This window comes from Mus caroli, unplaced genomic scaffold (genome assembly GCF_978045245.1).
Source record: "Mus caroli unplaced genomic scaffold, Mus_caroli_1 scaffold_3, whole genome shotgun sequence".
In the NCBI taxonomy this organism is placed as follows: domain Eukaryota; kingdom Metazoa; phylum Chordata; class Mammalia; order Rodentia; family Muridae; genus Mus; species Mus caroli.
Genome location: NW_028227258.1, coordinates 112,957,001 through 112,970,790, shown reverse-complemented (window position 1 = coordinate 112,970,790; position 13,790 = coordinate 112,957,001). Strand labels below are relative to the sequence as shown.

General features: G+C 34.0%; 1 pseudogene; it reads right to left on the bottom strand.

Annotated features, from left to right (window-relative positions):
- Positions 1-13,069, bottom strand: part of LOC110287930 (rho GTPase-activating protein 20-like) — a 251,368-nt pseudogene extending 238,299 nt beyond the window's left edge.
- Positions 13,070-13,790: the final 721 nt, after the last annotated feature.

Genomic DNA, 13,790 nt, shown 5'->3' with positions numbered 1-13,790 from the left:
GACTGCCATATCCAGGGATCCATCCCATAATCAGCTTCCAAACGCTGACACCATTGCATACACTAGCAAGATTTTGCTGAAAGGACCCAAATATAGCTGTCTTTTGTGAGACTATGCCGGGGCCTAGCAAACACAGAAGTTGATGCTCACAGTCAGTTATTGGATGTATCACAGGGCTCCCAATGGAGAAGCTAGAGAAAGTACCCAAGGAGCTAAAGGGATCTGCAACCCTATAGTTGGAACAACATGATGAACTAACCAGTACCCCTTAGCTCTTGTCTCTAGCTGCATATGTATCGAAAGATGGCCTAATCGGCCATCACTGGAAAGAGAGGCCCATTGGACTTGCAAACTTTATATGCCCCAATATAGGGGAATGCCAGGGCCAAAAAAAATGGGAATGGGTGGGTAGGGAAGTGGGGGGGGATATGGGGGGCTTTTGGGATAGCATTGGAAATGTAATTGAGGAAAATATGTAATAAAAATTAAAAATTAAAAAAAGAAAGGCATACTGTATAATTTCTCTAAACCAATCATAACCAGCATCAAAAGGCCAAAAGTATATTTAATCACACATATCATGGGTCATAATAACCATATCTGATAAGACAATACAAGTTATATTGCCTTTGTTTTGTTTAGGAAACCACATTGAATAAAAGTAGAATTTCATATATTCTATACTGATTACATCAGAATTTATCTTGGTAGATGAACCCAGTATCCAGGGTTGTTTGGTGTGTTTGTTTGTTTGTTTGTTTGTTTTGCTTTTGTGTTTTTTTAATCATTTCACAACATTTTTTCTCAGTGGGTTAGTTGAAGGATATGCTAATTCACAGCTGACAAAAGACTGAGTCATTTAGCTCAAATACCCATTTATGTTTTACTTACTTAAGATGCACCAATGATTCTTCCTCTTCAGAAGAACATCATTTAAAGATGTTCTTCTTTTACAAAGTGAAAGAAAACCGAAACCATTAACAACAACAACAGCAGCAGCAGCAGCAGCAAAATAACCCAGACTTTAAGGATAATCCTGTATTCCTGCCTCATTGTAAAGGCTTATCAAAGCTAGTCTTAAAATTCATGTCTAATTACCTTTTCAGCAACATCATTTGCCTGTATTTTATTGCAGTAGCGAGGAAGGCATAAGATATATGGTGCTATCCCAGCAGATAGTTTGTAAGATGGCATTTGGTTAACAGAAGATTTTCTTGCAATTTATGTAAGATTCTAAAAATTTGTCCCAGAAGAGCACCATTTTGTTGTGGGAGTTTTTCTAAGAGACTGAACAAAGAGACAGTTATTTTTAAAAAAAAAGTTTACTCAATTTGTAAATATGAAGAATGGGGACAAAGTAATTGTATGTTATGTATAAACCTCCATGAATAAAATGGAAGTAAGAATGTATACTCAAAATATTGGTTGAAATGTTTCCCCAGATTCAGGGGAAGATGACAAATTTAACTGGAATTCAAAGCTGATGACCATAAGCATGGTCCACTGTGAATTGCCAAGTCACACCTCTGTTTAGAAATATCTTCTATGTCATAAAAATTTTGCTGTCAGTCAGTATTTTTAGTGAATATTTCTGGGATATATAATCTCTAATGTGTGTAAGCAAATATTACTTCTATTTTGTTGATGTTGTTCACACAATGTGCCAGCCCTTAACTCTGCACTGCTGCTAACTTCTCTTTGTCATTGACTTTTTGTGGTAGAGCAAACCACTGGTCATATAATTGAGAAGTCAGCAAACTTCCATTGAGAGTTCAAAGAAATTCCTTATAGAGAGAAAAAATAATTGGCAGGAAATATAAATCATTGAGATTCCTCAAAACATAGCCAACTCTAAAAATTAGTTTATTTACAACTCTCTTCACAGTTCCCATCTTTGCCCTAGTAAGAGTGTTGGCTGATATGTAGTCCCAGTAAGTTTTGCTCATTAAAATTGGAAAACTAAGAGTAGATTTTCAGATGTGCTTGAATCACAGAAAAAATCTCTTCTTAGATCAATGTACCTCTAGTGGACAACTGAACAACATTCTGTTGAAATAGCAATGTACAGGAGTGAATAAAATGATAATATGCCCTATTTGGAATTTTTGTTAATTGTACTTTCTTGTTGATTTGTGATTAAAACCAAGGAATTTTCCCATAGAGTTCATAAGTATTACACTAGGAGACAAAAATCCATTCAAGCAGACACTCAAAATTCCACCCACCCAAACATACAAGAAGAAGAAGACTGAGACAGACAGAAACTGAAAGAGTGATAGAGACAGGGAAACAGACTGACACTCAGAGAGTGTCATACAAACACTCAGAACGCACAGGAATTGATAGAGAGAGACATACACACATACAGAGAAACACACACAGAATGATTATATATATATATATATATATATATATATATATATGTATATATATATACATATACATAGAGAGAGAGGGGGGAGAGAGTTACACAGAGATACATATTTAAAAACAGAAAGACTGGATACAGTGATATGTATGAAGAGAGAAAGAACATAAAAAGAAATAAACAAACATATTTATTAAAGACTTTTTAAAAACAACACAAACACTCCAGACCATGTACACTTACACCTCCACAAGCAGAGAATGAAAACAAGAAGGAAGGGGTGAGGGAAGAAGAATCACATATCATACAGGAAGTACAATAAAATATTAATGTAAAGAAAGAGAAAGGAACATCATATTACCTGGTAGATTGGCATCTTTAAATCAGATGTGTGCATATGACCAATTAATCTCCCTGTATTACAATGCATCTTTATTGTCTAGTGATAGTAAAAGCATAGCTCAGTACCATTCGGCTATTAGTTTCATATCTATGGAAATGTAGACAAGAAATTCAAGAAAAAAGTCCCTCTGAAGATTATCATTATGTCTTAGATGCCTTTAGTTCCAAAAAGAGAACATTTTAAATTATGATTTGTAAATTTATCATGATTGATTTAATTTAATCTGTATTATTTATATGCATACACATTTGCACATATGTGGATCAAAAAAACAAAAACAAAATTCAGTTTTATTGAAAGTAACTTGAAAATAACTTAGAGGCATTCTTATCATTGGTAGAAACTTCTCAATGATATCATTCCCCTTATGGATGTTTGTTGCTGTTACACATAAAGGCTATGAAAAGTACAGAGAACTGTATAAAATAACTTTGAAGTTCATGAATAGAAAAGTAGTTTTGTTTAATCATTACTTATAATCTACCGTCTGTAATGACAACTCAAATACAGAATAAACATTTTGTTTTCTTCCCTTGAGATAACTCTGGAAGACTTCCAGTCTACTATATTTACCACACAATTTATGACTGCATGGACAATTGGTATTCAAAAATAATTTTAAAAGGTTGTGTGTGATAAAGGAAGACTTAGTAGCCATGGGTGCAAGAAATCAGCATTCTGATTTTTCCTTCATTATGGCAGCAGACAGGCAGGGAGGGTGGTTAAAATAGAGCACAACCCTTTGCTTCCTCCCCATCTAGACTTTCATCGTTCCACACCCTTACTTTCATGCACAGCATGTGCACAATTCTAAAATTGGGATAAATACTGGCTGCAATTAAAAGAAAAAAAACACAAAACAAAAGAAAATTAAAAAACAAAACAAACAAAAATGAGTCTGTACTCTATATGTTGCTCCATATAATATGAATGTTATAAGTGTCTAGGAAACAATCCCAAAAAATAAGAAATACAATAGAAGTACCCCCACACTATCCAGAAACAACCTTGATCCAAGACTAAAGGAAACCACTTCATAAGCCATCTCTTTCACAGAGTTTTTATGTATTGTCTTCTAACCACTGGACATAACCTATTACCCTGAAAATGTGTGTGTATGTGTGTGTGTGTGTGTGTGTGTGTGTGTGTGTGTCTATGTGTCCATGTGTTTGTGTGTTTTGATGAAGATTCATCCAAGACCCTATCAGAATATGACAGGTTACTTGAATTTTATGAATAAGAACAGCTTACAATAACTGATTTTACATCTTGCTATCTATAGACTAAATGCAAAAACATCTTAGAATGTGTAGGAATATCTCTGTTCTTGTGGTTGTCATGTAAGTAGGAAGGAACCGATGTGTACTTTTTCTAAGAATGTAGCATTAGGAACCTCTGGATGAAACTGTAATTTATGTCTCAGAAATCATATATTCAAGAAGGACACATTTGAATACCACATACACAAACACACATACAAATGTACAGAAGCACACACACATACACACACACACACACACACACTAATCATAATAAATTTAAGAAAATTAAATGTTCTGATATGTTGTTGAATATCTGAAAACTTCTTTATAATTTAAAAACAAATTATTATAGAAAATCACACAGGAGATAGAGTAATATTTCACATAGAATTTTAATTGACATTATTAAAACATATTAAACATATTAAAACATATTAAAATCTAACTAATGATTGCAAAGATGTGTGCATTTCTTCCTGATTGTGGTGTTGTTTATAAAACAGACTCATTTTAAGAGACAGAGTCTTTTTTAAACAAAATAGTTGTTTTTTTTTTTCTTTATTTTTTTATTAGGTATTTCCCTCGTTTACATTTTCTAAACAAAATAGTTTTAAAATTAATGTTTTTAATGCATGAAAATGAAAAGACAACCGGGATTTTTTTGTCAATGTTAAAATATTTCTTGACTTATGGTGAACCAGGGATATTTAAGTAATTCTCAGGAGAGACAATTAACCTTATAATAGATATCATGTTCATACTTTGAGGAAAAATAAGCTTTTAATAATTGTTCAATAGTACATAAAATATGTTTAATCTAGGAAAATGAACTATACCCTCATATAAAAATGAAAACCCTGTAAATATTGAAACTATATATTAATAAACTAAATGTGAAACAGAGAGGTATTGCTATCACTAACAATGATTGAATTTAAAAACTTAAAGCCATGTAGCAAAATGCTGTCCTCCAGCCATGGCATAGGTACTGACTCATGAGGACAGTGCAGTTAATTGTTATCTCTACAATGTTAAGGTAAAAAGTCAATATTTTATATATTTGTATTTGAAGTCAAGAGTAGGAGAAGACATGCGCAAGCAAGTGAGAGGTTTGAGTATATCTTGGGATTCATGCAGGTCATTTGGTAGTGAATTTCTATAAGTACATGAAATTATCAAATAAAGATTCTAAAATCATCTGCATCTATGTATATTAAAATATAAAACAGAGCCTGAGCAAACTAACTATATTCCATCCTAAGAATAAGAAAAAAGTTGAAAATTTGGAGGAAAAGAAATCCTTAAGTTAGAATAGTACAAATATTTTCCATAGCAAAACTACAGGTTTATCTTAAGTAGAATAAACACAGACACAGACACAGACACACACACACACACACACACACACAAATCATAAGTTAATAAAAATGATTTCTTTTTTTTTAATTTTTTTTTGATTTTTAATATTTTTATTACATATTTTCCTCAATTACATTTCCAATGCTATCCCAAAAGTCCCCCATAGCGCCCCCCACTTCCCTACCCACCCATTCCCATTCTTTTGGCCCTGGCATTCCCCTATATTGGGGCATATAAAGTTTGCAAGTCCAATGGGCCTCTCTTTCCATTGATGGCCGACTAGGCCATCTTTCGATACATATGCAGCTAGAGACAAGAGCTCCGGGGTTCTGGTTAGTACATCATGTTGTTCCAACAATAGGGTTGCAGATCCCTTTAGCTCCTTGGGTACTTTCTCTAGCTTCTCCATTGGGAGCCCTGTGATACATCCAATAGCTGACTGTGAACATCCACTCCTGTGTTTGCTAGGCCCCGGCATAGTCTCACAAGAGACAGCTATATTTGGGTCCTTTCAGCAAAATCTTGCTAGTGTATGCAATGGTGTCAGCGTTTAGAAGCTGATTATGGGAGGGATCCCTGGATATGGCAGTCTCTAAATGGTCCATCCTTTCATCACAGCTACGAACTTTGTCTCTGTAACTCCTTCTGAAAAGAAATCCCTATGCCTAGAACATTCAAATAAGCATGAGGCTAAAGAGCCATGATTATGTAGCTGTCCTTCCAAAGCAGGTGTGAGGATGCACAGAGATATACTGAAAGAGCAGAGGACAGAGGTAAAGAGATAAAGTGTTATGAAACATGTGGATGTGGAGAGCAAATTAATTCTTGACATTTCTTTATGGTTATCTTATACAATAATAATTATTTTTGATTAGACAAATATTTTAAAATAAACAGTAGTCAAACAACACATAAGTTAATATGTAAGCAATAAGAACTCAGGGGAAAAAGCAGTTTAATTCTAATAATAATACTTGGCATGGAAATGTATGCTTATGAACATACCTGATATAATTTTCAGTCATTTAAGAGAAAAAAATGTTTTGCTTTAGCATGTGAGTCAATCTTTCTTTAAATTGCTTTCTACATATCACATGTAAAAAACGTGTGCATGCCACACCCATATAGCTCTTCCATATGCATAAGTTCTTAATATCTCTGCAAATGGATGGAACTAGAAAACATCATCCTGAGGGAGGTAACCCAATCACAAAAGAACACACATGGTATGACCTCACTGATAAGTGGATATTAGCCCAGAAGTTCAGAATACCCAAGTTACAATTCAGAGACCACATGAAGCTCAAGAAGAAGAAAGACCACAGTGTGGATACTTTGATTCTTCTTAGAAGAAAGATCAAATTACCCATAGGAGGAGATACAGAGACAAAGTTTGGAACAGAAACTGAAGGAAAGGTCATCCAGTCACTGTCACAACTGGGAATCCATCCCATATACAGTTACCAAACCCAGACACTTTTGTGGATACCAATAAGTGCTTGCTGACAGGAGACCGATATATCTGTCTCCTAAGAGGCTCTGCCATTGTCTGACAAATACAGAAGTGAGTGCTCACAGACATCCATTGGACTGAGCACAGGATCCCCGATAGAGGAGCTAGAGAATGGACCCAAGGAATTGAAGGGATTTGCAACCCCATACGAAGAACAATATGAACCAACCTGTACCCCAGGAGCTCCTAGGGGACTAAACCACCAACCAAATAATACACAAGGAGAGACTCAAGGCTTCAGCTGTATATGTAGTAGAGGATGGCCTTGTGGGACATCAATGAGAGGAGAGGCCCTTGGCCTTGTGAAGGTGGAATGCCCCAGTGTATAGGGCAGGTCTGGGAAGCAGAAGTGGGAGGGTTAGTGAGCAGGAGGCACAGGAAGAGATTGGGGGGTGGGTTGGAGGGGAAATGAGGAAAGGGAATAAAATTTGAAATGCATAAAAGAAAATATCTAATAAAAACAAGAAAAAAATTCTTATTATCTCTCCCCTCCACCCTCTTATGTCTCCATCTTCAATTACCCTACAATCTGCCTGCCTCTCTGCTATTCATAGCCTTGAAATATTAGTTTTGGTTTGGTATTCACATACACTGTCACAGGTTGGGATATCCTCAGTGAATATCTGCAATGAGAAATTTTTCTTGATACCCTTCTTGGCTTCATTAATGGATCTGCTCAAATGCAATAAAAACACAGAACATGGTAAAATTAATTTGCTAATAGCTTATTTTAAGCTAATCACTGTTAATAGCTTATAAGTAACGTCATAGTGTTAAATACAAGACAATCAGTTTAACAATATGCATTATTGGATTAGAGAATATTTAGAAATGTTTCAGAACAAAAGACATGGTCAAGTAATAGCACATTGACCTAGGAAGCACAGACAGTCCTCAGAAATTTATGTTTGCAAGGTGGTTGTCAACTTGACTACATCTGGAATGAATGACAATCCAGGATTGGATGGCACACCTGTGATCCAGATCCTGAGGCTGGAAGACACTGGCTTCGGTACACACCTTTAATCTTAGCAACACCTTTGGCTGAGAGCTACATAAGGACATTGGAAGAAGGAGGACTCACTCTTCTTTGCCCCCTTGCACTTTCTGCCAGCACATTTGTTGATATCTACTTGTTCACGATTCCAGTTTATACAGTAGACCAGATGAAACAAACTAGCCTCATAGACTGAAGAACTACTAGATATTTTGACTTCCTATTCAGAGATGCCAATTGTTGGTTCATTTAGACTACAGACCACAAGTCATTACAGTACATTCCCTTTATAGAGATAGTCCATAAGTTCTGTGGCTCTAGAGAAAGTTCTGTGACTAATACATAAAGAAAAGGCAAAAATCTGCTTGACCTTACCTTTAAGAAGTAGCAGATACTTTGAATGGACATGGTAAAGTAACATCTATGGAGTGGAATTTAAAATAAAACTGAAGAGTACTGTTTACTCCAATATAAAAAGGACACAATAAACAAACTTCCTCAAAATTAAATAAAATATACAATAGACAAGAAAATGTAAAGAAGTATCTAGTAACCATCTAATCAACAACATATTTGGAAACAGTTTACCAAATATATTTTTAAAAAAGAAATGAAGCAAAAATGGCAATTCTCATATCAACTAATTAATTGACAGAATTAATTAATTAATTAACAGAATTAATGTACAATCACAAGTAAAATACCTTTTGAGAAAATAGTACCACCGATCTTTCTGTTCAATCAAACTGTAATGTTAAAAGGAAACAAGATTAGAGTCTTGACAATGCTAAGAATTTTGAGATGATTGCTCATAAAAATAATTATAAGTCAATGGCCATCATGAGAGTGTAGGTGTAGATGGTATTTTCCACATGACCACCCTTCTAAATAACATTTTTCATTGGAACAATTGTATGACAGGAAGTTGGAAATAGTGTGGCAGCTAGTTGGGAATGTCAAGGCTTGACTATGCTCCAAGAGCTGTGTGACTATGGCTGGGCCAACAGTTACTCCTAGCTTTAGTTTCATATATATAAAAGGATAGTTAAGACAATGTCTGCTTAGCATGAGATCATGTTCAAATAGAAATATAAAATTATTCACACTAAACCACAGGTAAGGTATATTACCTTTGTTTAGAACACACTTAATGCAGGGAGAACATCACTTAAGAAAAAATATATATATACAGTTTATTTCCTCCTGTGACCTTCAGAATTGGCATACAAGACTGGAGTCCTAGAAACTAGTGCTTCATCTCTATGAGTCATCACATCCACTCTCCTGGTACAAATTAACAATAAGTCCACCACTACTCCACTGTAGCATGTAATACTCTAATTTAAGATGGATTAAATAAGAATACACAGTGATAAAATGTGATAACTGCTAATTACATGTAGATTGAGTTAGAGTTAATTGATATTTGACACCACCACAGTGTCTTACAGTCATCAACATTATCTTGATGATCAATGATTTTCTTTTCCAAACAGCAACCCCTACCCAATGCACTATTCATCTTCCTCATGCTCAGAACCCTATGTCACGTATAGTTTTTCAATCTGTAAGCTAATGTGTATATTGTTTCCTCTTTCTGAAAGTAATTATCCATGCTGCAAAGATCTTACATTCACAGAATACTCTTCTCCATTTTCTCATGGTTCTAACATCTACAACTCAAGCTTTCTTTGTATGGATCTGATTCTCGCCCAAAGACTGGCACATTCATGTCTCTACCATTAACTGCTCACCCACTCTATTCTCTGCCTACAACCATTTTTATCAGAAGGGTGGATTGTGCCTGTGCACCTCAACCTACACACACACACACACACACACACATATATATGCAACACATCTCATATCACTAAAATAAAAAATTACATAGCAGGAAACCTCATAGTTACATGGCAATATGTAGCGGTTGGTTCTGACACTTTGATCAGGAATCTGCATGTGAACAATGAAATTCCTGTTACCCAATTGTTTCTTGATAGATTGATAAAGATCCTAGTGGCCAATGAGCTGGGTGGAATAGGAAGGACTCCCAGTATTACCACAAAAGTCTAGCAGATGCAGGAGAGGAGAAAATAATTCACAATGCTACAGAGGGAGAAAGAGTCACCAGCCATGTGAGATCTAAGGTGTATTGGCCATTGGCTGCTCCTCCAAGTGGTCTGAGGTGGCAGGCAGGAGATTAGAAACATAAATAAGCTGAGGGTAGATTTAGGGTGCCGAGCTAGGACTAAAGTGACTGAGCAAACAAAGTTGAGGGCAGATTCATAGGTGTTAAGCTGGAAGTGAAAAGAAAGGTATGAGAGCTGAGGAAGGCTTACAAGAGGTTGGCCATTGAGTTAAAGTATATCAAAATGAGCTAATGTGTGTTTTTATCATCTACAGATCCAATGGAACCTTATCCAATGGCCTTTATCCTTATCTGTTGACCATTAGACACCAGTGATATTTTGCTAAACAGACATTGAAATACTTGAACATTTTATGAATAACTATTTTTATCTGTTCAATTTAATACTACTTTTATGGAAATTAACTGAGGAGTACTGGAGGTATTGTTCAAATTTAAGTATACTATACAGAATTATTGGAGATAAATCAATTTGTGTATTTTCACAACCTAGATAATACCAATCATTATGGGGAAAAGAATGTGGATGATATAAGTCTTTGTTTAGTCCATATCCTTCTTAGAAGACAATGTACCTCTGTTCTTCCCCAAGAATCTTGTGGAGACTGGATGAACATAACAGATCAAAAACTAAGGAATATACTTACATATGAAATATATGTTGTGAAAAATATAAACAAACTGGGGTCATTATAGAAGGGGAAATTTTGAGTTGGCCTCATGTATACAATCAGACTAAACTGGCTTCTTATTTCGCAAACATTTTGGTTAATTGGTTTAACTGGTGAATTACAAACCATTAAGTTGCCCAACAATTTCTATAGCCATACTCCTATGAATACATGTCCAAACTGTAGGTCTTACCGAAACGTGGCCCAAAACTTTCCAGAGGACCAAAACAGGAAAAGAGTCTTGCAAGTACAGATTTCATTTTTTCTGAATGGGGCCATATTATCCAAAGGAAATTCAGTGGGATGATACATTGTATCTTAAACTCTTTCTTATTCCTACAAAGAGAATAAAGTTTCTCTGTTAGATTGGTTTGCATTGTAGTTTGTATTGCTTGTAGAAACACACAGTTCCTCCTACCCCAGAGCACAGGAGGACTCTTCCATTTTATCACTAAGGCACAGTTAAAGCCAGGGAAGATGAAATTCAACAAAGCATGTATTGAAAGAAGTTACTGGATACAAGCATCTCAATGCTCACCAATAGACATAGCCTAATGGTTTTCTGATTGGAAAATATTTAGAATAATTATACTATGAACATATGAACATATGCATATATAAATATATGTCATTTTTAGAAAGCCCTGTGTTCCAAGATTTCTTCCCTTAATTTTGTTAAGTACTAATGATTTTGCTTTATTTTCACAATATCCACACCAAAAGAATGTTAAAATTTTGTATTTTATTTTATTATATTTAATAATCTTTCCAAAATAAATGATATATACATGTTGTCTGACTGATTACAATTCACTTTTCACTGGCCTTCTTTGTATACTTAGAAGTCAATATCAGCTAACTACAATGGCTCCTTTAGGAAATATACAAAGCACATCTCATACAAGTATCCAAAAAAGATGATTATTTTTTCCAATACTCAAAACAAATAGTTTGAAATGTCTTCCTTTCAAGCATTATGATCTTATCAAAATTGTTCGTAGGAAATATTAACCTTGGAAGCATTAGTCTCCTTCTGTCATCTTTCTTTCATATGGAGCTGCTACTTTTTGAAATTCACAGACATATAAAATGTGTTCTGATTATTATTTTTTGGTTGCTCTCTCCTTTCCCTTCTCTCTTTTGACAGAATCTTTCCCAGATTTGTGACTTTTCTATTATTTTATGATAGACTAAATATTACCTCTTTGTGCATGTGTGCGTGTGTGTGTGTGTGTGTGTGTGTGAACTTGGGTATGTAATTCTGCATTGGACACTGTTTAGCTAATATGTTGTTCTAAAACTGGAGATACTAATCTGTCTTTCTCAGATTCAGGAGACAATATGACACAATATAAACCATGATTCAAAAATCATATATATATATATATACACATATATATGTATATGTATATATACACATATATGCACACATACATATATAATGTACACATATATACATATATAATGTATATATATAGATATAGATATTTCTAAACTTCAAATCTGTTAAGTTTTTGAAACATGAAACTACAGAGAAAATTTCCCACACTAATGTACCATGTAACAGTCAAAATACAAGCATAGTCTGTATTTACTAAAGGATACACAAGAACACTCACACACAAACATACAAACACATGTCTAAATCATATGAAATATTTGTACTTTCCACCTCAAGACGTCTCATTGTATATGTGTATATACATATACAAATGCATGTATATATATATACATATATATATACATATATATACATATATATGCACATATATGAAGCACAATTCAGAAGAAATGCATAAAACTAAAATCTCTAATTAATTAAATGTCTGTTAAGAGATAAGCTTCCTTGAAAATGAAAATAGTGACAATTATCTCCTATGAGAATAATAATGCTCTTACCAGAATATGAATGACAATCTCAAAATAATTTTAATTTTTAATTTTTATCACTACATAGCAGAAGTAGAACAAATATATGATCTTTCAAGAAAAACATTTATTTTAGTCTCCTTTACTCTCAAAAATCCAAGTGAATTTCACTTACTTATACCAACTATACTTAAAATGTCCATTATCAGTATATATATATATATATATATATATATATATATATATATATATATATATATGAACATATTTTTTGTACAAAAGGCATAGTTAAAGTGTAGCCTATCATAGTAAGGAATGCATGTTGCAATACTCACAGGTTACTAGATACAACCAAAACATCATTAAATAAGGATAGATGTCTTTTATTCCTTTTCTTGCCACTTGTGAGTTCCACGGGGCCTTGGCACAGCAACGTTCAATGTATTCCTCCCATGTCTTCCTTCACAAGGGTTTTCATATAGAAAAAAATAAGATATTCCTTTTCCAGGTCTCCACAAGTATTCAGTGGATAAGTTATAAGACCAATGTTCATACTAAATTTTAAAAGGTTCATGATATTAAAACACAGTAAATAAAATTGAAAAAGAAGATCTGAGGAATATTATATCAACATTTATAATGATAACAATTAATTTATGGTATACATGTATGAAATTTACAAATAAATAAGTATGTGATATTAAAAGATAATTGTAACTCTTAAGATAAATTATATGCTAATGGGAAAGATAGTAAGAAGTTAAAGAATGAACCATAGTTAAAATTTTTAGACCTTTTTTTTGTACATATTAACACCCTGGCCTTTCCTAGATTGTCCTATGTGTCTGTTTCTTTCAGAAATTTCTTTTTAATATGATTGTTTCTTCCACAAACTGTCTTGAATGGTGCAAACTTTCACATGATGAGCTGGTGTATATTGTCCTCTGAAGGTGTCGTTGTATTAATCTAAGCAATTCAAGCCAATGATCTCTGAATTTGTGATTCTGATGTTCAGCTGAACTGTCAAAACTATTTTAATAAATTAGGTCACTGTCAAATCAGAAAAACAAACAAACCCTCCAGCATTCAAAAAATATTTGTGAAGTTGGTCTTATCCAGACAAAGGAGTCATTTCCCTTGCCACTTGCCTGCGGCTTCTATAAAGATATAGAACAACATTGATTCTGGGAAGTAAAATT